At 40.2% G+C, this 27,191-nt stretch overlaps 1 protein-coding gene across 5 annotated transcripts in view; it reads left to right on the top strand.

Moving 5' to 3' along the window:
* Positions 1–442: 442 nt before the first annotated feature.
* Positions 443–27,191, top strand: part of Tab2 (TGF-beta activated kinase 1/MAP3K7 binding protein 2) — a 50,608-nt gene continuing 23,859 nt past the window's right edge. Inside the window, exons 1-2 of one of the 5 annotated variants that reach the window (XM_011243203.3) lie at positions 473–897; positions 23,490–23,630. The gene's annotated coding sequence lies outside the window, so the exon portion shown is untranslated. Of the gene's footprint in view, positions 898–1,277; positions 4,295–23,489; positions 23,631–27,191 lie in introns of those variants that run through there. The other 4 variants (XM_011243204.3, NM_138667.3, XM_030245247.1 and 1 more) reach the window with 4 other exon arrangements.

The raw sequence follows: 27,191 nt of genomic DNA, 5'->3' as shown, positions 1-27,191 counted from the left end.
AAGGGGGTGTGTCCGGCTCGCGGCCCCGCAGCCCCGCAGGCCCGGCGCTCGCCTCCGCCTCAGGCCCACCTGCCCCGCGGCCCGTCAGGGCCTGCAGGGTCCCGCCCGTCTCCCCGAGCTGGGCCGCCGGCTCGCACGGCTCGCCCTGCTCGCACAGCCCGCCACCCGCTTCCGGAGCCGCGAGGCCCTCGGCGGCGCGCGCACCGCTCGGCTCCTCTCTCTCTCCCTCCCTCCCTCCCCGTCCGAGCGTGAGGGACCCGCGTGCTCCTCCTCAGCCCGCGCCGGGACGCGTCCCCTCCGGCCACGGCGAGCCGGGAGTGGGGACGGCGGCTGGCGGAGGTGGGGCGTGGACAGAGCATCCCCGCCACCCGGCGGAGGGAGGCCTCGTCACGGCCGCCGCCTCAGATCTCGCGGTGTTTGCCGGCCGCCGCGCCGCCATATTGTGTGGCCGTATTTTGATGCGGACTGGGCTGGCGGAGCCGCGGCGCGAGCGGGCGAGCGAGCGAGAGCTGGGGGGGTGGGGGGAGGGCAGGCGAGCGGCAGGGGGGTGGGGGCGGAGGGAGGCAGGGCGGCCGTGCGAGCCGGAGCCGAGCAGCGGGCCGCGGCGACGCCGCCCCGGCCATCGCTTTGATCCGCGGCAGGCGCCGGCGGCGGGGCGCCCCAGGCCGACCCCCTCCCCTCCCCCTCAGCCGCGAGCGGCGGCGGCGGCCGGAGGGAGTTGGCGGCGGCCGGGCGGAGGGGGCCGAGCGGGGAGGGAGGGAGGGCTGAGGTGTCCCCCCTGCCGGGTGGAATCGGCGCTGGCGGCGGCCGCGGTGACGACGGGGGAGACGGCTGCCCAAGTGGGAGAGGCGGCGGCGGCGGACGAGGAGGAGGGGGAAGCCGCGGCGGCGGCGAAGGGTAAGCGGACGGCGCTGCGGGGCCTCGGCGGGATCCCTCCCCACCCCCCACCCCCCCCACCCCCAGCCCGGCTCCCCGCGCCTGCAGCGGCTCGGGGACCGGCTCTGCCTGGCGCGCGAAGCCCTAGCGGGGCGTCCGCGCCTTCCTCGCCTTCGTCCGCCGCTCCGCCCGGGTCCTGCCCGCGGTGGCGAGGCGCAGGGAGGCCCCCCAAGTCCTGCGGGGAGGGTGGGGGCGGGGAGCCTGGGGCCTGGCCTGGGCTCCGGGGCGTCGGGGGAGGGGGACCGGGCCTGCCCCGGAGCCCAGCGCCGGAGAGAGCCGGGGGTGGGGGTGCCTTGGCCCCCGGTCCGCCCCCAGGCCTGTGATCTGGAAGTGGGAGGGAGGGAACCAGACGCCTTTGGGGGAACCCAGGTCTGGATAACGATGACTTCGGGGCCCGCGAGTTAAGGGAGAGCCGGGGAAGTTAAGTGCAGGGTAAAGAGGAAGCACCTCTCTCGCTTTGCTTTCCGATTTTGCTTGTCTGCAGCCTTCTTCCAAATGGGCAGCACGCCCCGCTGTGAAGAGGTTGGGGCCCCCTTAGAGTCCACAGGACTACTCTGATTTTCTTGCCCCGAGATAGTGGTTGGAAGAGGAAGACTTAACAAGGGTCCCTGGGTGTTGCTGACAGGTGACAGGTGGATCTGTCTGTTGCTGATGCTGTAGAATCCTTGGCTCATAATTGTAGGCCGAAAGTGTCAGGGAGCGTGTGAGTTTGTATTTACGTGTTTGGCCAAGTTTCATTCCATATATAGTATATTTGAGATGCTAAGTTTCCATTCAAGTCAGCTTAATTGTTATGGAGGAATTCTTCAAATGTTTCTGATAAGAGGGGTTTTCAGGAGAGTGGTGGAGACTTGCAGCCTCCTGGAGCTTTTATTCGAGTCTCCGTGAAGTTCGGGTTCCCAAAAGCATTGCAGGCTGTTGGTAAATGGGCTTCTAGTCATTGGAAAGTTCTTGGACACAAATGCAGTATTCGAGGCAGCAGCCAGACACTCTAGCTTTGCATCCATTTTGTCAGTGCTGGGTAAGTTAGTAAAGTGCCAAATCGTAGGGTTAGGTTGATTGCCATTTTATAAAAGGAATGGCTTTGTGTCCTAGCTTACTCAAAGGAGATGTTGCTCATGAAGCAGCTTCAAATTTTGCTAGGAATTTCACTGGGTACAAAAGAGGGTTGTTTGTTTTTTGTTTTGGTTTTTTTTTTTTTTTTTTGGTTTTTTTGTTTGTTTTGGTTTTGGTTTTGGTTTTGGCTTTTAGTTATCACTGTTTACCACACTTGGTACAGCAAGAGTTTTGATGCCTTTTCAGAAGCATCCTTAATGTCTTAGTAAAGGTGAATCCATGATTACTTTTAAAACTGTACAACTTGAAACCTTTTTGAAACCATACATATTTCTAATAAATGAACAGTTGCCTTTTCTTTTACTATATGCTTTAGCTAGCTACTTTAATTCCAATCCTTAGGAAAAAATGTCAGATTCATGAGTTGGGTTAGTATCCAGATAGTCCACGAAGGCTTCTGCAGCTTTTAACACGTGTGTGGAATGAATATGTTGAATGGTGGTACTATCTGTGTATTAGCAGGAAATAGAACAAAAATTCCAGTGATTCAGAACCTCTGCTTGCCCCTACACCAGTGTGTAATAGAGAGTGCTTTATGTTTTCAGGCTTAAAGAATCAAACTGAAAGTTGAATATGGCAATTATTATGTTAGCCACTGAATATATGCCATTGCTTCAACTTTCTTTTTGTTTCATCAGATAGCTTTTTCTGAGTTAGAATGGTTTCCAAAGGACACTGGGAAATACCACTATTCAAAATGTTCTCTGTGACCTCTCATAATAGAACCTGTGTTTGTATAATTCATAAGTAGATGAAATGATCAACGGTGCAAATGACAATGCTTCTCAGGGAGCAGACTTTAAGTCAGCTGTGGAAAGAGGTGCTTACCTTTAGCCAAGGCTGTGGTAAGATGTGTAGTTACCACACCTATTTAAGTGAGGCAAATTCTGCATAGTTAGGTGCGCACTGCCCAGACTCCCAATTATGTCCCTACTGAGTGTTTTATGCTCTGGCAAAGGTCTTAACATGATTGGCTTTGTGCCTTGACAGAAATAAAAGTTTTATTCCTCTTTTATGTAAGGAAAATTCCCAAAGAACTGGTTCAGTGAGCCACCTTCATTTTGAGAACTAAGCATAAAGTATAGCAGAGATTGCTTGTTTATGAGGCATGCGGTAGTAAAGCTCCAGTAGGATGGGTTTTCTAACCCTGAAGTTACACACACACACACACACACACACACACACACACTAAATGCTTATTTTTATGAATATCAGGATACTTTAGAAAAGAAGTTTTGCCTTCCTATATTTTTAAAAGTTCCTGGAAATATTTATAATGTAGATTATAAATCATAGAGTAACGTTTACATTTCATTATATCACATGCCTCAGAGAACAGAAGTAATGCTTTTTGTTTTGATTGACTTATGTTGTCTTTCTTTTAATAAGAACTCTTTAAATCAGGATTATGCGATAATAGAGACAGGTGTGCCGAGGAAGATGCTAGTAAAGGATTGGATGAGCAGTTTGCAGGAATATGGAAGTGTGGGGAGTAGATGGCTGCCAAGTATAGCAAAGTAACTGCTGGACTGCATTGAGGAGAGTTTTTTTCTATTGATGGGTGCTCACAAGCTGTGTGTGTCTTCACTTAACACTGTATTCAGATAGTAAGAGATTTGGAGATACTGAAATAAAATGAAAATTAAATATATGTTCACATTATTGACCTCTGGCTTATGGTCCCCTAAGTATTTGCCAGTATTTTAAAATTTTATGTCCAAATTATTCTGACCCTTAAAAAGTCAAGAATACACACTTACTCAGAAAGGCAAGCCCTAAGTACTCCCGGAGTTGCTAGGTACTGTGCATTCTCTTTGGTTAATCACTAAACTCAGCTGTGAGCTTGGTAACAGAGGCCAGTATTAAGGGGAAGACTCTGTCATTTTCTGAGTATCCTCATCTCAGAGCAGCCTGTTTATTACAAGTGGTGCTTTACCCACACTAGTCTTGTTTTTTGAAGGAAATGGGAGGGAATTACATATTTCACTTAGATTTTCTTGACTCTGAGGATTGTTAGCTGACAAGTTGATGTTTGAAGATTTCTGTAAGATATTTTTTAGGTTTTGCCAGTTTAAAAGTACATTAATTCAAAACTTTATGTAGATCCCTATCTCTATCTCCCAGTGGTGTTTGATAAATAAAGTTTTGCTGAATGTGACTATTTTATTGACCCTGTTCATTTTGTTTGTTTGTTTGAGATGGGGTCTTGATTTGAGCGCTGACCTCAATGCAGTGCTTACAGGTATGTCCTTGCCCTCCCTCATATTAATCAGCAGTTCCATTGCAGAAGTTTTACTATACACATAGTGTCCTGGTTAGGAATGAGAGCCGTGCTACTGAGCATCAAATCCCTACGGGGTACCAAGTTTTCATTCACTTCTCAAGTTTTTATTAAGCACTGCTTGTAGTGTCTGGGACACCTAAATCCTGAAGATGTAGTACACTGAACACAGACAAAATTGTTCTCATATAGTTTATAGGTAGAGATGTAATGAGTGAGTAAAATGTGTCTGGGGAAAACACAAGGAAAGAAAGCATGGAGGCTGAGCAGTGGGCATTGTTTGACCTCAGCTCTGCAGCGAGTACCAGTCTTGATTTCAGAAAATAGAACTATCCAGTGACATTTTTTTCTTAGACTAAGAATATCCTTTATAACTTGGAAACAAAATTGTATTTGTGCTTCAGAATTACAAATTGTTACAGAATTTCAATTAGTAGGGATTTCCTATTGTTAGTACTTTAGAAAGCTACTTTGTGACTCAGTAGAAAATTCTGGAATTTACCACCCTTGTTTGAATCCTAGTTTTGGCCACCTTCTACTTTGCCACTTGATTTAGAGCCAGTTAAGACTTCTTAGCTTCTCTGAACCTGTTTTCTAATCTGTAAAATAAATTGGCTAAGGTTTCTGCTGATAAAGTAGTAAATTTAAACACAAGTTGTGAGCAGTAGAGTATGTATACTTTGTGCCATTTTTGTTTTCTGCCTTTCTGGAGCTCTGCAAAATAAACATGGCTGAGTTGGTAATTGCAGCAAGTTCTACCAGCACTGTATGGGCATTGTTAAATCCACATTTCATTTGGCTACTTAGAGCAGCCTCGCCTGTAGTATAGTGTCACTGGGCGCTTTCTGGAGAGTTGGTTTGTGTCATATCTAGTCTAACACAGGAGGACCATTACAGCTTTCAGGTGAAGGAGCATTGTGGGCCTGTCATTTAGCTTGATAAACTGAACCTGAACACTTTGAGAAATGGACAGCAAAAACTGAATAAAATGCCAGTTTATGCAGACCCTTGAGATATGTAGCACAGTGCATGTATGGCACATAGACTTTCTCCCATACTGTATAAACAAGGGTATTTCATACACTTTGCAAAATATTAAGGAAAACATTTACAAAGGCCAAATGTGCAGCTTGTGAACGAGATTTTGAAAAAAAACAACAGAATAACCATTCAAATTGCAAATCTTTGTACCACTGGGAGGTGACTACATTGAGCTCCTCAGGACTCAGGATAGATCCCAGAGCATGGCTTCCGTTCCTCTCTGCCTTCCTCACATGTTGGGGAGGGCATGGTCTGGAGCTAGTTCAGCAGGCCAGATGCTGAGTGGTTTGTAATGGCTGTCCTTTGTTCCACCACTGTTATTTTTGTGGTTTTGAGATAGGTTCTCAAAAACTTATATCTTGCGGCTTCGAACACACAAGAGATCTTCCTGCCTCTGCTACCAGAGTGCTAGGATTAAAGGCATGCTCTGTCATGCCCTCCACCACTACTCTTTGTTAGTAAACTCTTGTGTCTGAAAGGTTATGGGTTACAGTAGACTTCAGATTTCGAGTGTATGAGTTTTGCTTTGTTTTGAGGAAGAGGTTTGCCATGTACCCTAAGCTAGCCTCGAGCTCACTGCAGTCCTGCCTCTCTAAAGATGTGATGTAGATATATAAGCCTGGCTGAGCTTCTAATCTTACGCTTAGCCTAAATTGTTAGGAAAATGTTATAACTCATGTTTAAGTCTAGCAAAACTTTTGAGAAAGAATCCTAGAAATCTAAAGAAATTGATTAATTATATTTGCAGCTAGGCTGTTGACATGAACATGAAATGGGGTAATAGTAACTCCTTCTGTCTGGAGAACCAAACTCAGTGCATGCTAAGCAATGGGCTACCATTAAGGTAGCACACCAGTCTTTTCTTTGTTTTGGGACAAGGTCTAGCCAAGTTGTCCAGACTGACTTCTTAGCTTGTACTTCTGCCCCAGCCTTCAAAGTACCTGGGATCACAGACATGTGCTACCACACCCCGTGGGATATAGCAGCTTTTAAAGGCAAAACAGAAAAATAATTCATGTATAATTATATAGCTTAACTAACTTAAAGGTCACTTATTTAATCCCTTTGAGACGGTTGATCTGCACTCACTTTATGAACTAAATAGTCCAGTTATTTGCTTCGATTCCTGACATAAGAATAATGGTGTTTGCACAGGAGGGGAAAGATCCAGCACTCTCTTTAGCAGTGACCATCCTCTGTACATTAACACTGGTCAGCCTTCTCCTGACGCAGGCTGTCCTTTACCTAGTGAATGCTGATTCTAGAGTTCCTAACGTTTAAAAACTGAACAGGCCAAAAATCCTTGAGCCATTTACACAAAGTATTTCTTGAATTACAAAAAAAGAAAGAAGAAAGAAAGAAAGAGGGGAAGAAAGAAAGAAAGAAAGAAAGAAAGAAAGGGAAGAGGGAGAGAGGGAGGGAGGGAGGAAGGGAGGAAGGAAGGAAGGGAGGGAGGGAGGGAGGGAGGGAGGGAGGAAGGAAGGAAGGAAGGAAGGAAGGAAGGAAGGAAGGAAGGTAGGTAGGTAGGTAGGTAGGTAGATCGATCTATCTTTCGATCACTGGGCCTGAGAGTTGACTCGGCAGGTAAAATTGCCTATAGCCAAGCCTGACAAGCCAAGTTTCAGTCCATGGTCCACCACAGTAGGAGAACCTAATCCTCCATGTTGTCTCAGACCTCACACATACCATGGTAGGTGCGTGCACTCACCAACATACCCAATAGTATAAAAACAGCCAAGACAGCCCTCACATTCCATGCACTTGTTGTCTGTTAAGATTTGGCACACTGTGGTCTTACTTGGGGAATAAATGAAGTGGCAGTGAGTGTCTGTGATTCTGTGTTGCTCGTCTGCTAATCAACTGTGGAATGAGCTCCCGGGGCTTCAGGAAAAGAGTCTGATTCACAGACAGGTCCAGCAGAGGAGAGCAGAAGTAATGTAAAAATATGAGCTCTGTTATTTGCCTTATTAGAGAACATGGCCTTCTTGTTTCTTTCAAGGAACAACAAGAAGTGACTAAATTAAGGCCTTCTAGTTAAAGTCCCAGAAGCTAATAACTAATGTAGAGTTGGGAAGGTCAATGGAGGAGAGAAAAAAGAAAGGCAAGAATGTAAAGAAATAGGAGATAGAACTGTATGCTGATTATTAAGAGAAATATTCATGGACATGGGTCCATTATAGAGTAATTTTGATTAGTAAATTCTTACTTCCTAGTTTAATTGAGTGTTAGCATTTTACACACATATATTTGCATTAACGACTTTTCATTTGACCTTTTATGTGTTAATGTTAACTTTATAGTGTTAGCAGGATTGAGCATACCATGTTGACTTCCTGTCTGTGAAGTTGTGTGATCCAAAGATACTGCTGGTCAGCAGGATGATTTTTTATGATTTACCAGTGAGAGAAAATACTTTGGAATAGAAATAACAATTTCATCTGAACAGTTTGATCTTGCAGAACTAATCAGGGAGGTTTTTAGGCAGAGAAACCATTGAAGAATGCTAATGAGCTGAGGTTACAGGTGTAGAAAATTAAGTCACCTGACTTAATTCCTCTCAGACACTGGAGACAATGCTGCTTTTGAGTTAATCTGTTAACTTGTCAGATTGTCAGTCTATGTTGTAGCAATTAAGTACATTAATTTCAGTGTGTTAGAGGTTTAATTTTAAAAGATCTGGCTTTAAAATCATCTGAGTCTAATTTCATATTACTCAGATATAGTAAATACTGTTGATTAACTGTTACCACTGGAGTTTAGTTGTTGTTATTCAAACTTTTTAAAAGACTCTATTTTGTATTATGTGTGTGAGGGTGTATACACAAGATGTCTCTTCCAAAATGAATATTGTATTGCCTATTTTACATAGTAACTGTGACTATATTTTCTGTGTTTGTTATATTACCTAGCACAGTATCTACCTGGATCCTAGTTGGCGTCAATGAGAAGTAGCACCAAAAATGGAAAATGAATCCTGTGCCTTTTAGAACTCAACTGTACATAAAGCCTCTTGGATAAATATACATTTGCTTCCATATTCTTTTTTTGGTTATAATTCTAGTCTTTAAAGGGAATCATCTTTCCAGCACTACTTTATTCTTATTGTCTTGTGTCTTTGTTCTTACTTTATACTAACATTTATGGATTATAGGTTTCTATTGGTGTTTATCATAAATAGATATAGTTATAGAGAAGTAGGCAATACAGTCACAAACAGTTTTGATTAAAAAAAAAAGATGTTTAAAGAATATCTGTAATCCCAGTCCTGGGGTGGAGGAGGCGAGAGGATACCGGAGTTCAAGGTCATCCTTAGCCTTCTGGTGAGTTTGAGTCTAGCTTGGAATACATAAGACTCTGTCTCAGGGGGAAAAGAATTCAGAACAGAGTACATGTTCAGTATAAAACCACTTAGCACAAACATATTCTGTGTGTACACCAAGGGTGAGGGAAGTGCTGGTATTCACTCTGTGACTGGCATGTAGCAGTTATACTCGAATTAAGTGCTAGTCTGCTATCTTCTTGATGATTTCCCAGAAAATGGAAAAATAAATATAAGAGGAAATGGGGATTTCAAAAGAAAATTCCCACTTCCACATACGGTGATTCTGCTTTCTTACATAAAAGAGTATACTTGCACACTGAAAGATTTTTAAGCTGAAGTGATTGTTTGGCCTGAGTGAGACATCTTCATTCTTTTCATGAGATTTTCCACTCCTGAACAGTGACATAGATTTGGAGGATGACCGTCTTATACCATTGTTGCAGTTTGGAAGTAGAACGAGAAGTACTTTTAGAGAAAGATATCTGGGCCATGGGAAAATTGAGCTAGTAATCTTATAACTAAAACTAGGTACTAATCAGTATTTCAATGTGTTTATAGTGTCATACGATTAAAAGAACCAGAAGACACTTCCGGGCTTATTTGCTTCAGTTTCACACCTGTGCAAAGAAATCTTGGAGCTCTTCCATGGTGTCTCAGTCCTATACTTTTTTTTAAAAAGTATGTTACCCATAGTTGTCTTGCAACTCCTGATTTAATGACTGAGTAGTTTAGGATTCCTGCTTTGTTTGCATCAGGTACTTACTAGGTGAAGGGGATGGCCAGATTACTAAAACGTCATTCTTGTTCTAGAGATGTGTGCAGAAGAAATGTGACAAATACTATGACCGGGTTAGACAGAGCCCTTTAGGAATCTATGGGAGGGAGTGCCTGATTCAGTAGGCAATTAAAGAGTCTCACATGAGAGAGATTGCACCTAGTCTCCGAGTTAGAAAGACAAGGAAGAGATACATAGATTGAGGGTAGAGGTTTCATTTCACATAGGAAAAGGTATGCCTTAATATGGAGGTAGGAAGGTCTATAAATTGTTTATAGTTCCATGATACATTAATTAATAATTTTTGGTTTTTTGAGACAGGGTTTTTCTGTATAGCCTTGGCTTTTCCTGGAACTCAGTCTGTAGCCCAGGCTGTCCTCGGACTCAGAAATCCACCTGCCTCTGCCTCCCAAGTGCTGTCCAGAAATCCACCACTGCCCAGCCCCTTGATACATTAAGCTCTAATGGTTTGTAAGATGGTAAACTAGGAAGAGGACAGAGTATGAAGATATTTGTGTACTCTATAAAGAAGGCTTTGTCTTGTTACTGATGGAACACAGTGCTTAACATTCTGAAGACTGGCTACAGTGGAGAAAATGCTTTAGGGAAGTGCTGTGTTAGAGTGGATAGTGATCAGAATTCAGGCTGTGAAAGTGAAGAGTGGGGTTGCTAGTGGACTTGAGGAGGGAAAACTGAGTGTGAAGTAGAGGTAAAGATCACATATTCCTGGATTGATCCTGGTGATCCTGACAACATTCACTAAGAACAGACCAAGGGAACAATGAAGTTTGGAAGTTGTTTGAGTTTTGTGTAAGGGTTTTAAGACTCCTTTGTAGGGGGAAAAAAGGGGTGATTTTTATTTACATGGAAGAAAACAGATTTTTGTATAAGTAGTATTTGAGCAGGTATTTGAATATGAAATGATACAGGTAAGGGTTTCCAAATACAACATGTAGCGAATGCAGGTATCCTGTGCATGGGAAGCCTGTTTGCTATCTTCCAGGAGCTGGAACACCTTAGGAACCTGAGTGAGGCAGTGGGAAAATAGGAAATGATACCTAAGTATGTACATTCCCTGTAGGGCTTTTAACTACAGTTAGACTTTAGATTTTACCCAAGATGAGGTAGGAAGCCAACAAGAGTCTTCAGATAAAACTTAATTTGCTTTTCTTTACATCTTAGACCGTGGTTTATTAATTGGTGTGTGTGTGTGTGTATCTTTTTTATAATGTGTATAGATTTAGATAGTCATCATAGTTAGACTGATGTCAGAGTAAAACTTTTCAATCATCATTAAACTCTTGTCTTGTTCCTTCATAGTCTAACCGTTTCCTTCAACCTTAACCCCTGACAAACACCAATTTGTTCCCCAACAATACTAGTTTTATCACTAAGAGTTGCATAAATGGAACCATGCATTATGTTACCTTTGAAATTAGCTTTTTATTTTGACTCTAGTACCCTTGATCCATGCAGATGGTTGTATGAATCGGTATTCATTCCTTGTTAGTACCAAAAAGCATAATATTGTTGGGATGTACTATAATTTTTTAAAACATTCATTAGTGTGCAGCACTTTGGGGTCTCCAGTTTGACATAATGAGAATAAAGCTGTGAGTGGTGTGTTGGGTGTGCATGTGAGTGCACCCAGGTAGAAGTGGTGAGTCAGTTTGGCTCTCATGGAAGCAGAGGATTCCGAGGTTTCCTCTGTGTTGCTGGACAGAAGTACCGTTTTTACAAAAGACGCCTTGCCTATTTCAACAGAAAAGACTAATGATTGGAAAGGTTTTTTGCTTCTTGAAAGTAGTCAGATTTTGTATAGTTACTTGAGTGAGCAGGTCACTATTATTCTCACTAACAATGAGATATGGTCATCAGGGCAGTGAAGTGTGCCAAATGGTGGATGTTAGTCACAACATGGCATAGAAAATCAATGTTCCTACTTGGCCTCAGAGATGTGGCATATATATGTGAATGGGATGAGGGCACTCAGATAGATATAGGGGCAAGTAAACTGGATACAAAGAATGTGAGGGGGGAAGCAACCATTAAGACTTTTAACATTGAGTTTTCGTATGAAATACCACACAACTCCCAGCCGAATTTTTATAGCCCCAGATTAGAGAATCCAAAATCCTTCAGATTAGCATATGATTAAACCATAGTACATCCAACAACTGTATAGTTTCAGCACTAACAAGGAATGAACTATTGGTACATATAACAGTTGTTGGATCAGGGAATTAGAAAAGGCATAGAATAGGTGATTCTTCTTTGACCACTGTTTGGTATACGCTCTTTCCAAATCATGCTTCGTTTTCTTTAGTTTCTAAAAGTAAAGATGGTTGCTTGTTAAAGATGGCTGGCTGGCTGGCTAGCTGGCTTTCCAGGGTTATTGTGCCAATTACATTGCACTTAGAACTGTACAAGAATCTGGTTTCTTTGTGTTTTCACCAGCACTTAGTATTGTCAATTTTTTCATCTCAGCCAGCCTAATAGGTAATATCTCATTGTAGCTTAATTTGTATTTCCCTAATACATGTAAATATGTTTTCATGTGCTTCTTTGCTATTGGTGTATCCTCAGTGGTGTGGTCCTAGATTCTATACATGTTTTACATTCTTTACTGAGCTTAGAGATTCTTTATGCCGTCTAGATCAAGTTTCTTGTTTAGCGATCTGCAGAGTTTCTCCTAGCGTGTGACGTCTCTAGCCTCTTCACAGCGTCTTTTACATGGAAGGTTTTTTGTTTTTGTGGTGAAGTCTAGCTATTATCTCTACTCACTTTATCTTCTATGGATTTTACCTTTTTGTTAACTCTCAGAACTCATCTGTTCTCAAAGATGTTTTTCCTATTATAAAAGTTTTCTAAAAGTTTTGAATATGATACAGAGATGTGTCATCTATTTTGATTTAATTTTTATATTAAGGTCTGATGTTTGGGTTGAATATTTGCCTTAAGAATAAATTGAATTGCTTTTACAACTTTGACAAAAGTCACATGGCTATAATGGCAAGGGTTCATTTCTGGATTTTCTATTCTTTTCTTTTTTCTTTGGATCTGCCCTTCCCACTAGTATTACACTATTTTGATTGCTGTAACTACATGATAAATTGTCAAGTTTTTCTAACTTTATTGTTTTTAATTGTTTTGGCTATTCTGTTTCTTTTTCATATTAAAAACGTACCACTGGGATTTTGGTGGGAATTATACTACACTTGTAGGTCAGTTTTGAAGAAAATTTACATTCTTATTAATTCAGTCCATGAACATAGTCTCTTTCTCTACTTACTTAGTTTTTTATTTCCTTCCTCTACTTTTTGTAGTTTACAGCATACATATTATACACATTTTTGTAGATTTATACCTAGGCCTTACAAGCAGTTGTAAATGGCTATTATATTTTAAACTTTGCCTTTTAATTGTTCATTGTTAACATACACCAATATAGTTGATTTCTGAGGACACACATTGTATTCTGAGACTTTTGAAACTGTTTAGATAGGTTCTGTGAGTTTTCAGTATACTTGTGAGCCCAGTCCATTTTAATTCCTTTTCAGTTTGTGTGCCTTTTCTTTTCTTGTCTTACAGCTCTTGCTACCTATTATCAGATCTCAGGATGTATTCAGTTTTTGATCTCGAGAGATCTATTGGCTGAATGGTTTCTGTAGGTGCTGTTTATCAGTTGCCTTTCTAGTTCTAGTTGATTAAAATTTTTTATCGCAGTTGGGTCTTGGACGATGTCAAATACTTTGTATACATCATTAACTGATTGTATAGTCTTCTTTAAACAGGTAACTAACTTCCTTTTTAAAACATTACTCTGCAGTGTGTGGAATAGATTATGAAAATAGAACAAAGGTGTAAGCAAAGAAAATGGTTGAAAAATCATTGAAAATGGCTACAGTGATCCAGATGAGAGGCAGAGTGGCTGGAACCAGGGTAATAACAGTAAAGGGTGAGAAAAGGTCAGAGTGTGGATGTGTTCCAGGCCCTGTGTGGGCGGGAGCTGCTGATGAATCGTATGTGAGGCATGAAAGGGGATTCAGGAGGGACTCCCAAGGGGTTTCCAAAGCAGTTGGAAGTGTGGAGCTGCTGTTGACTGAGTTGGGAAAGGAGGGAAAGGGCAGGTTGAGACTGGGCTAGGCAGTCGGGAGCTTGCTTCTGAACATCAGCTCTCAGATGCCTTCTAAACTGAGAATTCATAGCATCAAGTGGGCAGTTCATTCAATGTTTAAAGTGGAATTTAGGCGTGAGATTGAGGCTAGAGATAAGTTTGTCAGTTGAGGAAATATAGATTTGTTATGAATTGTAATTCCTTTCGGTTTGGTACATTTAGTAGGGTAGCAACGTAAAGAATTTTGTGAAAGTGTGGATTAGTTCTACTTGTCAACAAACGGTTGGCTATCTGATACTAAGAACCCCAGGCATTGTATAGTTGGGAGGTTATTTTGAGGATGGATATTTTAAAGATTACATTTGTTTTGAACTATACTTATTTGGTAAATAAATGAGTGGTTCTAATATTAGTTATCATAGTTCTTTACTGATGATTCAGAGCTTTGTCCAAGCCTTTATAAACTGAAGTAGTCTTGTGAGTGTTGTGAAGAGCTTGACATGGTTAAGTCCTCAGATGGTATCCTCTGACAGCATTTCTTGTCATAAAGCCATCCAGAGAAACAGTAGCTGAGGAGGAGAGACACAGCTCACACTCAGCTGGTGAAAGGAAAGCTTGAGCCTTGGGTCCCACTCAGATTTGCTTTACACTTCATTAACTTCTGGAAAATATTTTTAAAACATCTCTTTTTTCTGCTGTAACTGATCATTGGCTCTAACGGTACTTTCTTATTGGTGATTTATAGATGGCTAACATTGCTTTATTTGTAGGATTTACCAATTTGTTATAATTGTCTTAGTTTTTCAATATTTTGTACTAAGTTGTTTTAAACATTTTCTTTTGGTAAAAGGAAAGCTCACTGGGTATACTGCAAGGATACACCGGGCATGGCAGTATCAGCTGCCTGTCCCAGTAGTCCTTTAACACTGCAATACAATGCTTTAGCACAGAGGCTGGTAGTAAATATTGGTGAATGAATGATGCACACAGCCTACCAAGGTTTAAAGTCAGTGCACTTCCTTGACTTTGAAAACAAATGCGGGCTGGTGAGATGGCTCAGTGGGTTAGAGCACCCGACTGCTCTTCCGAAGGTCCAGAGTTCAAATCCCAGCATCCACATGGTGGCTCACAACCATCCGTAACAAAATCTGACCCCCTCTTCTGAGTGTCTGAAGACAGCTACAATGTACTTACATATAATAAATAAATAAATAAATAAATAAATCTTTAAAAAAAAAAAAGAAAGAAAGAAAACAAATGCATTTAAGAATCCAGGTTACACTTGGGTATCTTTCTGAGTAGGAGGGCCTTGAGACATTTAGATCTGTATCTCACTGCTGGAGAATGCACCATAACCCCTCACCAGCCAAAGCTAATAAAGCTTGCCTTGTGCTCTGTGCTGTCATTCTTCCCTAGTGCTGCTGGGTCTGCAGATACGTCTTCTTTGTGGTCCAGGATGGTGTTGAGTAGATTACCCTGGGCTCATAGAATACATAGTAGCATAGAAATATCTTAGAAAATGTCCTTCCTATCTAGCCTTGCTGTTTGCAGGTGATGACAGAAATAGGTATAAGCTACATTTTTCTTTGTCAGTTATTGTACTTATAAAACATTTACATATTCTTTTTCATTTTGAGTTTTATAAGACAAAAACACTGTGAACCTTTACTGTTCTATTGTACATTTAAATAGCAGGAAAGTAGGTAATTTTTAAATACTATTTGTGCATGCGTGCAAATGCATATGTAGGCCAAAGGAACACCTCCTGTAAGGAGCCTACTCACTATGGTTTTTGAGACAAGATCTCTCACTGGCCTGAAGTTTACCAGTTCAACTAAGCTGGTTGGACATAAAGCCCAAGGGATACACCTTCTCTGCCTCCTAAAGCCTGGGATTATGCAGGTCACACACCTGGCTTTTTAAAAAATTATCTGTACGAGGGATCAAACTCGGGTCCCTCCAAATGAGCTCTCTACTAGCACTAAAGTAGCATGTGTTATGTACATATCCCTTATACACTCGTGTACAGATAAGTACAGTCAGTCTATGACAAACTAATGGCATGTATATGATGCTCTCTGATATTGTTGACACCAATATAAGAATACTTAGTGACCTGGTTTAAGCACCGGGATGAGGAAGTAGCTATATAATAACTTGTATTTATTTCAGTGATGTAAGTGAAGCAGTGTGTGCTCATCTGACCAAGTACCTGCTTCACATGATTATTTGCAGTGTTCAACGAGCAAACACATTATAAATCATTTGGCCCAGTTACCTGACAACGTCCGTACTGTTATTAAAGCTTTAAATTTTCTCCTTTCATTTGGCCCTCTTGGTACTTTTTTTTTCTTTTTTTCTAAATAGCATCTTATTTTATAGCCTAAGCTGGCCTTGGGTATTACAAGTGTTGAAATACTGGGATGAACAGGTACAGTGAACTTGATGCCAGTTCATTTGTGATTTCATGTAACTAATTGTCATAGCGTTTCCATTGTTGTGAACAGACACCATGATCAAGGCAACTCTTATAAGGACAACATTTAATTGAGGCTGGCTTACAGGTTCAGAGGTTCAATTCACTGTCAAGGCAGGAACATGGCAGCATCCAGGCAGGCGTGGTGCAGAAGGAGCTGAGAGTTCAACATCTTCATCTGAATGCCCTAGGAGAAAATTGACTCCCCAAGGCAATTAGGATGAGGGTCTTAAAGCCCACAAGGACAGTGACATGCCTACTCCAACAAGGCCACACCTCCTAATGGTGTCACACTCTAGGCCAAGCATATACAAACCTCACACTAACTTTCTTGGCTCTGTTTTCTAAGTTCCCTTCTTTCTTTTCCTCCTTTGCGTTCCCTACATCAGCGCCAAGGACGTGTACCCAAAGTCAATACCAGTCAATTATAAAAATCCCCTGCTTCTCATAGGAACACTATGATAGGACCCAGGTTATACTTTGGGCAGTTAATAGGCCTGTTGCTATTGTAAAACACAGCTTAGAAAAGCTATTGAGGGGCTGGAGAGATGGCCCAGCAGTTAAGAGCACCAGCTACTCTTCCAGAGGTCCTGAGTTCAATTCCCAGCAACCACATGGTGGCTCACAACCATCTGTAATGGGATCCAATGCCCTCTTTTGGTGTGTCTGAAGATGGTGGCAGTATACTCATACACATAAATAAATATTTAAAAAAGAAGAAAAGCTGTTGAGTAGGACAAAGTATCAGTTAAACGGTTGTTGTTAATTGGTTATAAAGGTAACAGATAGCAGAGCCAGAACATTACGGTAGTAATAGGGGGATGAATGCAAGAAAGCTTGGTGGTAGTGATCAGTGATACTTGAGTGTGTTAAGATAGGAAAGGTTCTTGGCTTCAGGGCCACGCTGCTTGCAATGCATTATTGGGTAGGAGTCAGTGAGTTGAGTTTTGGTCGGTTGTTCTGTTAAAGCTGGTAGTGTGTGTGTGTTGTCAGGGTGCTGGTTTACTTGTTTCAGACCCACCTTTCTCTCCCTCCCTCACTGTCTCAATTCCATTGCTGTAATCTAAGAGCTTCCCTTTAGGAAAAAGTATGTTCTTTCTAGTCATAGCCACCAGCAGAGCTTATTATGTGTGGAGAACAGTCCCTTATTTCCTACCCTCATTCCTGTTCTCCGCTTGAGGTCTTCTCTGACCTGTGTGAAGAATACTTAGAGATATGCCAGTGCCGTGACTGTCATCTCACCCCACCTCCAGGCCATGGATAGATTGGTTTTTTTAATATGTGAAATAAAGTTGTTAGAGCTAGTTACAGAAAACTGCAACCACATGCTGTGTTTACAATCCAAATAGTAATCAGTAAATAGGACATCATTCATCTCCTATCACCAGGTAAAATTACTTGCGTAAAGTAATTAAAACAACCTTCAAATTTGTATTTATGAATTTTATATATAGATTTAAAACTACACCATGTATGTTATATATTAATAATATGTTAATACTATATTAACTTATATTAATAAGTTATATAATAATATTATTAATAAGTTGTATAATATTATTATAATTAATTATAATTATAATTAATATATTAATATAATAATATTATTAATATATTAACTTATATTAATAAGTGTATGTTTTAGTTCCAAGTCTATTTCTTTATATTTCATATGTTTCATGACGTTCAGAAATAGGGAACCTTATGCACATATACCCACTTTGCATACTAAACCTTTTTGTAGAAGACAAAAGTGTTTGTTTTATAGCTTCAGAATGAGTCAAAATCCAGGTTCTAATCCAAGGCCTGCCACTAAGCTATGTAAGAAACTTAGTCCATAGAGTCTAGGTGTGTGTTGTAGATACTTTGAAATGAAGTATTTTGTTTCTACTTTTAAGGTATTCCTTCCCTAATTTACTAATTTAATTAATAAATTCATGAAATTTCTTACAGCTCAGTAAATAAGTTCATGGATTTCCCCCCACCCCCACCCCCCCAGACAGGGTTTCTCTGAATAGCCCTGGCTGCCCTGGAACTCACTTTGTAGACCAGGCTAGCCTCGAACTCAGAAATCCGCCTGCCTCTGCCTCTCGAGTGCTGGGATCAAAGGCATGCGCCACCACGCCCGGCTTCATGGATTCTTAATGAGCATCTAGGTTCTCATTGGGGTTTTAGATAATCCATTTTAGCTGCTGTCTTAGGGGTTTACTGCTGTGAAGAGACACTGTGACCAAGGCAACTTTTATAAGGACAACATTTAATTGGGGCTGACTTACAGGTTCAGAGGTTCAGTCCATTATCAAGGCAGGAGCATGGCAGCATCCAGGCAGGCATGGTGTAGGAGGAGCTGAAAGTTCTACATCTTCATCTGAAGACTGCTAGAAGACTGGCTTCCAGGCTGCTAGGATCAGGGTCTTAAAGCCCATACCCACTGTGACATACTTCCTCCAACAAGGCCACACCTCTAAATAGGGCCACATCCTAACTCAAGCATATTCAAACCACATCAACTAGTGGAATTTTGGTTTTCCCAATGTATTTTCTGGTATTTGAAATTGCAAAACAAAGTCTAATGTTTGATTTATTAAGAACATTTTAGTTATTTTGTACACCTTATGTGTCAATATTGCATATAGGCAATGTTCTATATTTAAGCACATAGTCCATGTCACCAAAAATATAGAGCAGTACAAGGATGGCGATGACTTGTGGTGTTTATTAGTCCACAGGAGCATTAGTAGTTCTGAGTGTCGCCGTGAGGACGGAAGCAGGGGAGAAGAATTCAAGAAGAAGGTCAAACTAAGGTTGATTTTGAAGAAGTAGTTTTAGCATGTGTCAAAAGTGGAGAGATTGCATTCTAAGCAAGATCATTGCTCACTGAGGGAAGAAAAGGGGTTTGAATATGTTCAGAAAGCCGGAATGGATTTCTACAGATACAGGGACTGATGGGAAGTAAAAGTAGATCAGTTTTAAGAAAACAAGTAATAATAATAAATGCTGGCAAGGCTTTGAGCAAAAGGAAAGTCACATGTATACTGCTGATGGGAGGGTGAGGTAGTCCAGCAACTGTGAGAATCAATATGAACACCTCTCAAAGACCGAAAAATAGATCTATCATGTCACGCACCCAAACCAGGCCTCCAAGTCAAGTCACAGAGGTACAGCAGAGGAATGGATAAAGAAAATGTGGTGTATGGACACAGATAGAATGCTTTCCACTCAGAAGAGCAAAGTAGATGAAAGTGAATGAAGCCAGTCTCAGAAAGACAAAAACCATATACATTCTCACTTTCAGTTGCTAGATGTGATAAAAATATGTAAAACCATGTATTTGTATATAACCCTGATATAAAGCTATAGTGGGAGCAAAGAGGACTAATGGAGAGGGAAAGGAAGAAGATAGAAGACTGGAATGTGCCCGGAGTTGAGAATGCACTTGTGTAAAAATGCCCTTCTAAGAACAGGGCCATGGATGATGACTATACACAAGAATATTTTTTTTGAAACTTAAATATTTAAAGTAAGTAGATTTAGCAGTAGGTAAATAATGGCACAGGTGGTAGAATGCTTACCGAGCATGCCTAAGGCCCCAAGCTCAGCAAAACATAAGCCATGCATGGTGATTCAGCACACCTGTAGTTATGCCACTGGGGAAGTGGAAGCAAGAGGGCCAACCACCCAGCGAGTTTGAGGCCAACTTAGAGTATATGAGACTCTGCCTTTTTTTTTAAAGGTACATTTAATAGATTTTAATCTAAATTGCATGACCCTAAAGATACCTAAGGTTAGGATTTGAAGGAGAGGTGCACACAGAAGGGAAAGGGTTAGGGTTTTACACAGCAGAGCACAGCAGTGTCAGCAGTTCCTCTTTAAGGTAACTAACTGTGCTGTTTCACTACCACGTTTCCCTATAATTGTCTATCTTCTGCTTTTACAACCTTGTTTTTTCTTATTGACCGATCTCCTCCTCATCTCTGGTGTAGTCACTGTTCTCAATTTCAATCCATATTTGGATGTGTCACATTGAACCTGACAAATTACATTTTCAAAATAACATAATCGTCGTTATTTTATGCATTCAAAACCAAAAGCTAGAGAGGAAATCTGTAGCTTTCTTGACCTCTGATGTAGAGACCCAAACTGGAGAAGGCAAACTGGAATGGATTTTAGTGGGAGTGGCAAGCAGGAAAGGAGCCTGAATATTGTTTCTTATTTGTGTTGTTTCAGTTCTTACGCTGCTGCTGTAATTTCTTCTGTGCTCATTGGCTTCCTACTAGCTAGGCTAAAATGTAGAGGGCAGTTTGAATAAGTTGCTTTATGAATTAGTACTTGCTGAATCCCTTTCAGACTTAACTGGCAACTTTGGTGTATGCACGTGGCAGTGTGTTTAAGATGACTAAGACTTCTATATGTTCTTAGTTAAAGGGAAATCCTGAAAAGGGAGAGAGGGAGGGAGAAAAGGAAGTATGAAAGGGTCTGGACTCACAAAACGAAAGGTCTAAACTTAAACACTCCCTACACAGAGTAACCAGACCTTGGAGATTTTAAACATTGAATTTTTTTTTTTTTTTTGAACTTCAAGCATCAGGTAACTATTTCACAACATAAGAGAGGAAAAGGTAAACTTTGAGGTTCTTTCTACAGAGCCAAACATACCATGATAGTAAAATAGAATAAAAGACTACAGACCAGTCTCAGGAAAGTTGGTGAAAAACAATGCTTAATTAATCAAGTGGTCTCCATATAATAATATTGTAGATGAATTAGTGTTAGGTGAACACAGGTGTGGAAAATCTAAAGGATATCAAAAAGTGGAAGAGGGGAATTTCAAGTTATTTTTAAAAAGAAGAATATAGCGATATTCCTAAGTGTTCACATCTCAGACCAGAAACCACCATTTTGGTACAAGAAAATGGTAAGATGCTAGAATTCCCATTTTAGTATTTAGGAAAATGCCAAGTTCCTATTAAGAAGTCATAAATCAAAGCCTATTGGGATGTTGCCTATAACTGCATAGGAGGCTGAGGCAAAAGGAGACCTGGCTGCATAATGAGACCTACCTGCCATCCTCCCTAGCCCCAACATCACTGTTAGATAACGTTGTCCTGGAGATGCTCCATAATACAGTTAGACCAAAAGTAAATACGTAAGTAAAGCCAGGCGTGATCGAAAGGGAGGAGACAGGTCTACTATTCTCTAATACTTTATACATGGAAAACAGCCAAGAAGACAAGCTGAAATGTTACTGTGAGTAATGAGATTTCAATATGATAGCTAATTATAAAATTATATTGATTTATCTACAGTGCTTTCCCTCCTTGGTAGTCTTTAAAGTAGTGAAAGGTCTCCAAAAGAGTTAGTGACAGGGAATCTCTCATGACTTTTTTTTTTTTCCCTTTGTGAGGAATATACAGATAAAATCCTATCTGAGTGATATACTTCCATGTCAAGTTTTTAAAACTATTTTGAAAGAAAGTTGTGGTATGAATACATTTTAAGTAACTGTAAAGAAATGTTTTTCTTAAATTCCTTGTGGCTTGTGACACTTGCTTTATACTTGGTAAATGGCAGAGGAGTTGTAATCTGATCTTAGAGCCATATTTGGTAAATAATAATTTTGTGTGGAACCCACTATTCTACCAGTAAGAGGGAAATTATTACCCATATGTGGTAGAAGGCTATTTTCTTTAACTGTATAAAAATCAAGCTATATCATGGATTAATTACTTTCCTGGGTTTGTTGTTGTTGTTGTTTTAAGTTCTGCATCCTAGAGCTAGGTTCTAACAAATCTATTGGCACACCTATTTTCTACTTTACTGGAAGAGGGGAAAAATCTTGTTTTCTACCAACTATCTTTATATCCTTAATGTAAATTGTTACATCATTGTTTATCTTCAGCTGTGAGAATTGAGCTGTCTCATATATTCTTTCTTGTAGTTATTCTGAAGCCAGTGTTGATAAATCACTTTCATCTCTAAGAATGGGACGCACTTTTATTACATCTAAAGCTTATTAAACATGGCTCTTGCTTTAGAATTTATGAAAATGAAAGCTTAAGTTTACCTCAATGTTCAGAGCAGAAATAAAGCAAATAGAAAAGAATGTGTTTCATTTTTTAGTGATGCAAAACAATGTATTGGAAACTTAATATGCAGCAGGCTTTGGGTGCTTCCTGTACACAATGAAACTTAAGGCAGCCCAGTGGAATGGTAGCCAGTTGTCTGCCATTTGGTAGAACAGGAATTTTGGGCTGGGAAAATTTTTATTCAAGGCCATATTGAAGTGAGAGTTGAACCAAGGTCCCTGTCTTCTAGGGTGCTTTTCTCTATAACATACCATCACAAAACATGGAAAGCTTGTATTTCCCACCAGGAGTGGGAAAGTATTTTTTACTGTGTTTTTTCTAGATTGGTTTGTACGAGAACTGCAAAGGGTTTATTTGTTCAACCTTTACCTGTGTCCACTCACTATTTCATCTTTGTCCATTACAGTCCTCATGTTTGATAGAACAGATACTCAGTTGACCTAGTGTGGGATTCTCTTCTTAGAGGAACTCTAAAGGGGCCAGCCTACTGAGAATCAAGTGCAAGGACATCATTCCTGGTCCCTAAAACTTAACTAGTACATTGACTACCACTTTTAATAGCCTACTGTTTGTCTAACCTCTAGAGTTACCAGCTTGTTTTTGTTTTAATATGGGCCTAGGAAATATTTTTTTACAAATGACTGTCTTGGTAACAGAAAAGCAGTTTTTAATTGGTTAAGAAATGCATCTTATGACCTGTTATCTGCCATCCCCTTTAAGCATTGGAACTTGAGCCAGTGCCTTTAATCCCAGCCTTCTTCCAGAGACAGGCGGATATCTGAGTTCGAGGCCAGCCTAATTTACAGAGTTCCAGGACAGCCAGGGCTACATAGAGAAACCCTGTCTTAACAAAAGAAAGTTGGAACTTGAAATTCATTTCATTGCTTGAATATATCTAAAATATTTTCACAGAAGTGTCAGGCCTTGGGAAATAGGAGAGCAGTTAAAAGATAACAGGAGACACAATATTGAGAGGGAAGAGTAAATAACCTGAAAATGAAGAATTTATAATTCCAAGTTTATCAGTCACAATAGGTCTTGTAGCTTTTCTGTTACAGTTTGCACTGATTTCAGGCACAGGCTAGTGTTGTAACCATTGGAGATTTCCTAAAGGCTCCTTCCTACTTCCCAGGATGGGGAATTGTGAGGCTTGGGGCAAGTGAAGACTGTCTACTGAAGCAAATCGCTTTCCCTGGCAGCTGTGTCAAAGAAGCTTTTTCCTACCTGAATGTTCTTTTTGAGGCTGTAGGACTGCTGCTTTCAGACCTCACGTTGTCTGCTCCACAGTTCTAATTCTGCCTACCTCTGGGTTTACTGTAGTTTCTCTTCTACTTTCAAGGCTCCAGACCCAGTTCCTGGACCTGCTCTGGAAAAGAAGTATCCAGTAGAGATGAGCTCACTGCAGTTACTTAGTTAAACATTTGTAAACTGCAAATGAGCCATCCAAGGACAGCTACAGTTTGAATTTTTCTATTTCCAGGTATGCAAAACTTGGGGCACTCAAGCTTAGGCTGTGTGATCCATAACAACACACAGTGCACAACTTCTAGTTCCCTGCTTTAACCCGAGTGGCATGGTCACCTCCCTTACATCTCCTAACACATGGCGAGCATTAACTTGTACATTACCTTTTGCCTGATGAGTCTTTCTAGTTTACTTTGTTTGCTAGTAGTAGCAAACTACTGCAGAAGCAGTTAAGAGAAATGATGTGGAAGTGCTACAGAGTCAAGTCCTGCAAATGTGCAAAATAGTACCCTGGACTCCATTGAAAAGTAAGCATAAAACAACTGTCCTTCTCCAGAGTTCATGTGTGAGTCAAGTACTATTGGGGACTACGTGAGTGTCCTTAACTGTTCTGTTTCTTCTATGTTCACATGAAGTTAACACATTTTCCAGTTATTTGAAATGATAGGGTTTGTTGTTTATAGATAAAACAAAATTCTGTATTTACATGGTATATTTACCTGAATTCAATTGTATTTCAATTAACTTGCATATATATGCAATATACATTACTTGATTGCTTAAAAGAAGCCATAACAAAATGTTTAATATACATGGACTCTGCATCTTGATATTTTCCATCAGTTTCTTATATGTAGTAATTTGGATGTCTTACTACACTAAGAAAAAGACTCATAATTTTCCTTAATATAGCAATGCAATAGTTTATTTCTCCTTGAAGGTGATTGTTGTTTGGCGTGAAGGGGAAGGGCATTGAGATGGCTCTGTAGTTAAAGACAGGCCCTTGTCACCAAATAGTACAAGACCACCACATGTGAATAAATTAATATTCAACTTAATTATTATTTTCATATGTCAGGTTAACTCATTACTTATAAATGCTTATAGTTATGCTCTAAGACTAGAACATGAGTTTTTCTAACATTCTGGTTTTCATTTCTCTTGTTACCTATAAATAAGGATTTATTAACATTTATTAACATCCCTGTTTTCTTTTAGAAATATTTATGTTCAGGATACATTATCTGAAAAATTAAGTGAAAGAAGGCAGTGGAAAGTAAATTTGTTTCCATAGTAAAATGCTAGCGTGTTGGAAAAATAATAAGATATGAAGTGGAAATATGCACAAGGTAGTCAATTATATAATATGTTTGTCTCAGATTTATTGCACTTTCCTTAATCCATAGAAAATGGCAGCACCCACCACAAAACCACAAAACGTCAATTGCCAACCGTGGCTGACCTGCACATTCCTTCAAGAACTTGTACAGGGGGAGGCAGAATCAGTGTCAGCATTCGTGTCCTTAAGGCACTGTACTACGTGAAGGAATTGGGATGGGTTTTTGTTTGCTTGGTTGGTTTTGGTTTTTCAAGATAGAGTTTGTCAATGTAACCCTCAGACTGTTCCTGGAAAACTTACTTTGTAGATTAGGCTAGCCTCAAACTCAGATCTATCTGCCTTCCTCTGCCTCCCAAGTAATGGGATTATAGGAAGGCTTCTTTTTAAAAAGGGAAGGCGTAAATCACACTATGACTGTTAATGTATATGGCTTTTCTTTAGAAAGTTAATTGTTCTCAGCCTGCAAAGCTGTCTGGTTTATATAATGCTTACTCACTTGCTCACTTCACGTTACTACGTGTATTAGGTTAGACCATAATGGCTACCGTAAAATCATTTAGCATTTGAATAGCTGGTTTGCTATATTATTGTCTTGGCAGTTAATTTGATTTTGCAGTGTGATTCCATATTATAAATTCTATGACAGAGTCAGTGCTGAAGATTGGTTATAATCTTATGTTCATATTTTGTTGGTTTTGTTTTCATTAAGACAGGTCTCTCTAGATAGCCCTGGTTGTCCTAGAGCACTACATAAACCAGGCTGCCCTCAAACTCACTTCATTTGTCTCTGCCTCCCAAGGGCTAAAATTAACAGCATTCACTACCAGGTCTGGCAATTCTTATTTTTATTTTAAATGGTAATAGTACTTAAATTTCAGATTTTTTTTATTGAATGGCTATAATTCTTTTATTTCTATCATAGAAAAATAATACTGACAGATATGTTTAGATCATCTTGTTAAAATTGTAACATCATACTTCAAGAAATCGAATTCCAGTAATTTATTAGAAAAATTGTGTTGATGGCTTGTGTATGGTGGCACTCCACTTTAGTCCAAGGTCTCTAGAGGCAGAGGCAGATGGAATGAGTTGATGGTCTATACAAAGAATTCCAGGCCAGCTAGGGTGACATAGTAACACCCTGTCTGAATAAGAGGAGGAAAAGAAAAATACTGACTTTTTTAGGCTGATCAAATATGACATTTATAAATTCTTTAAAAATAAATCACATATCAAGTATTACTTACCTGGCCTATAATATGATATATACTACAGCAACAGTGTAACGTATATGCTTAGATAATTTGATTCTCTTTTTAGGTTTCAATTGGAAATCTTCATTTAGGTCAGAGGATTCTATAACGTACTATAACTTTAAAAGATGGTAGATAACATCATCCAACTATTCTGACTGCACATCAGTTTTTTATGGGAAAGACATTATTTCAAAATAACTCATTGATAATGTCAGCCAATCCACAAAAGCAACGTGAGTTAGTTAGTATTAAGACATACTGGTAGGGAGAGAGAAAAACTGCCTGCCTTTCCATTGAACCCTGGAGAGGCTACTGTTCTAACATCTGACGGTCAGAGGGGTGTTGATATGTATCTAGTTCTGTTAAAATTTGATGTTTATGTTCCTAAAAATTACTAAAAGTATTCCTCCCTAAAACAGTGCAGAGCTGATAGGGAAAATAAAAAAGAGATACAGCTTTTAGAAATTTGAGTTGTAAACATTTTTAAAGCTAAGAACCTTTTACAAATATAGTATAGTTTTATTCATGTTAAAAAGTCAAGAAATGACCAGGTGATGATGACTGGAAGACAGAAGCAGGCAGATCTCTGAGATTAAGGCCAACCTAGTCTACAGAGTGAGTTCTAGGACAGCCAGAGCTACACAGAGACCCTATCTCCAAAATACTGTAACAAATATTGCACTTTACCTCAAACAAAACCTAACATTTGCCTGTGAGAATGAGCTTTATGAATTAATGAACAAAAAGTTCTGAAACTGAAGAAAAGTGTAACACAGTGTGGCTAGTGTACAGTGTGGCTAGTGCAGGGCCTAGAGGGGCCCGATCCTCTTCAGCTGACGTCACAGGTGGTTAGAGCCATCTCAGCATGGGTACTTGGAACTGAGTCTGGGCACTCTGAATTAGCAGTGTGAATTCTTAACTCCAGCCATCTCTGTATCCCTACCATATACTTTTTAAGTACTTAGTATACAGCAGTGAACAAGATAGTCTCACCACTACAGTTTTCTCTACTGTACAGTAGCTTCCCACCACTCTCCCAGCTCAGCACTTCACGCTCTACAGAAAGTCACCCCAGAGTCAATTCTAGAATATACTTAAGTGGACTCCTTCCCTTCTTGTCCATAAACTGAGGGAGGATCCTTATGTGTTTAGAAGTGAAAGTTGTACTTCTTTCTATTATTGTTTGATATTCAGCAGGTAC

This window comes from Mus musculus, chromosome 10 (genome assembly GCF_000001635.26).
Source record: "Mus musculus strain C57BL/6J chromosome 10, GRCm38.p6 C57BL/6J".
NCBI lineage: Eukaryota > Metazoa > Chordata > Mammalia > Rodentia > Muridae > Mus > Mus musculus.
Note: the sequence above shows the minus strand (reverse complement) of the source record. Positions and strands in the feature narration are given on the sequence as shown.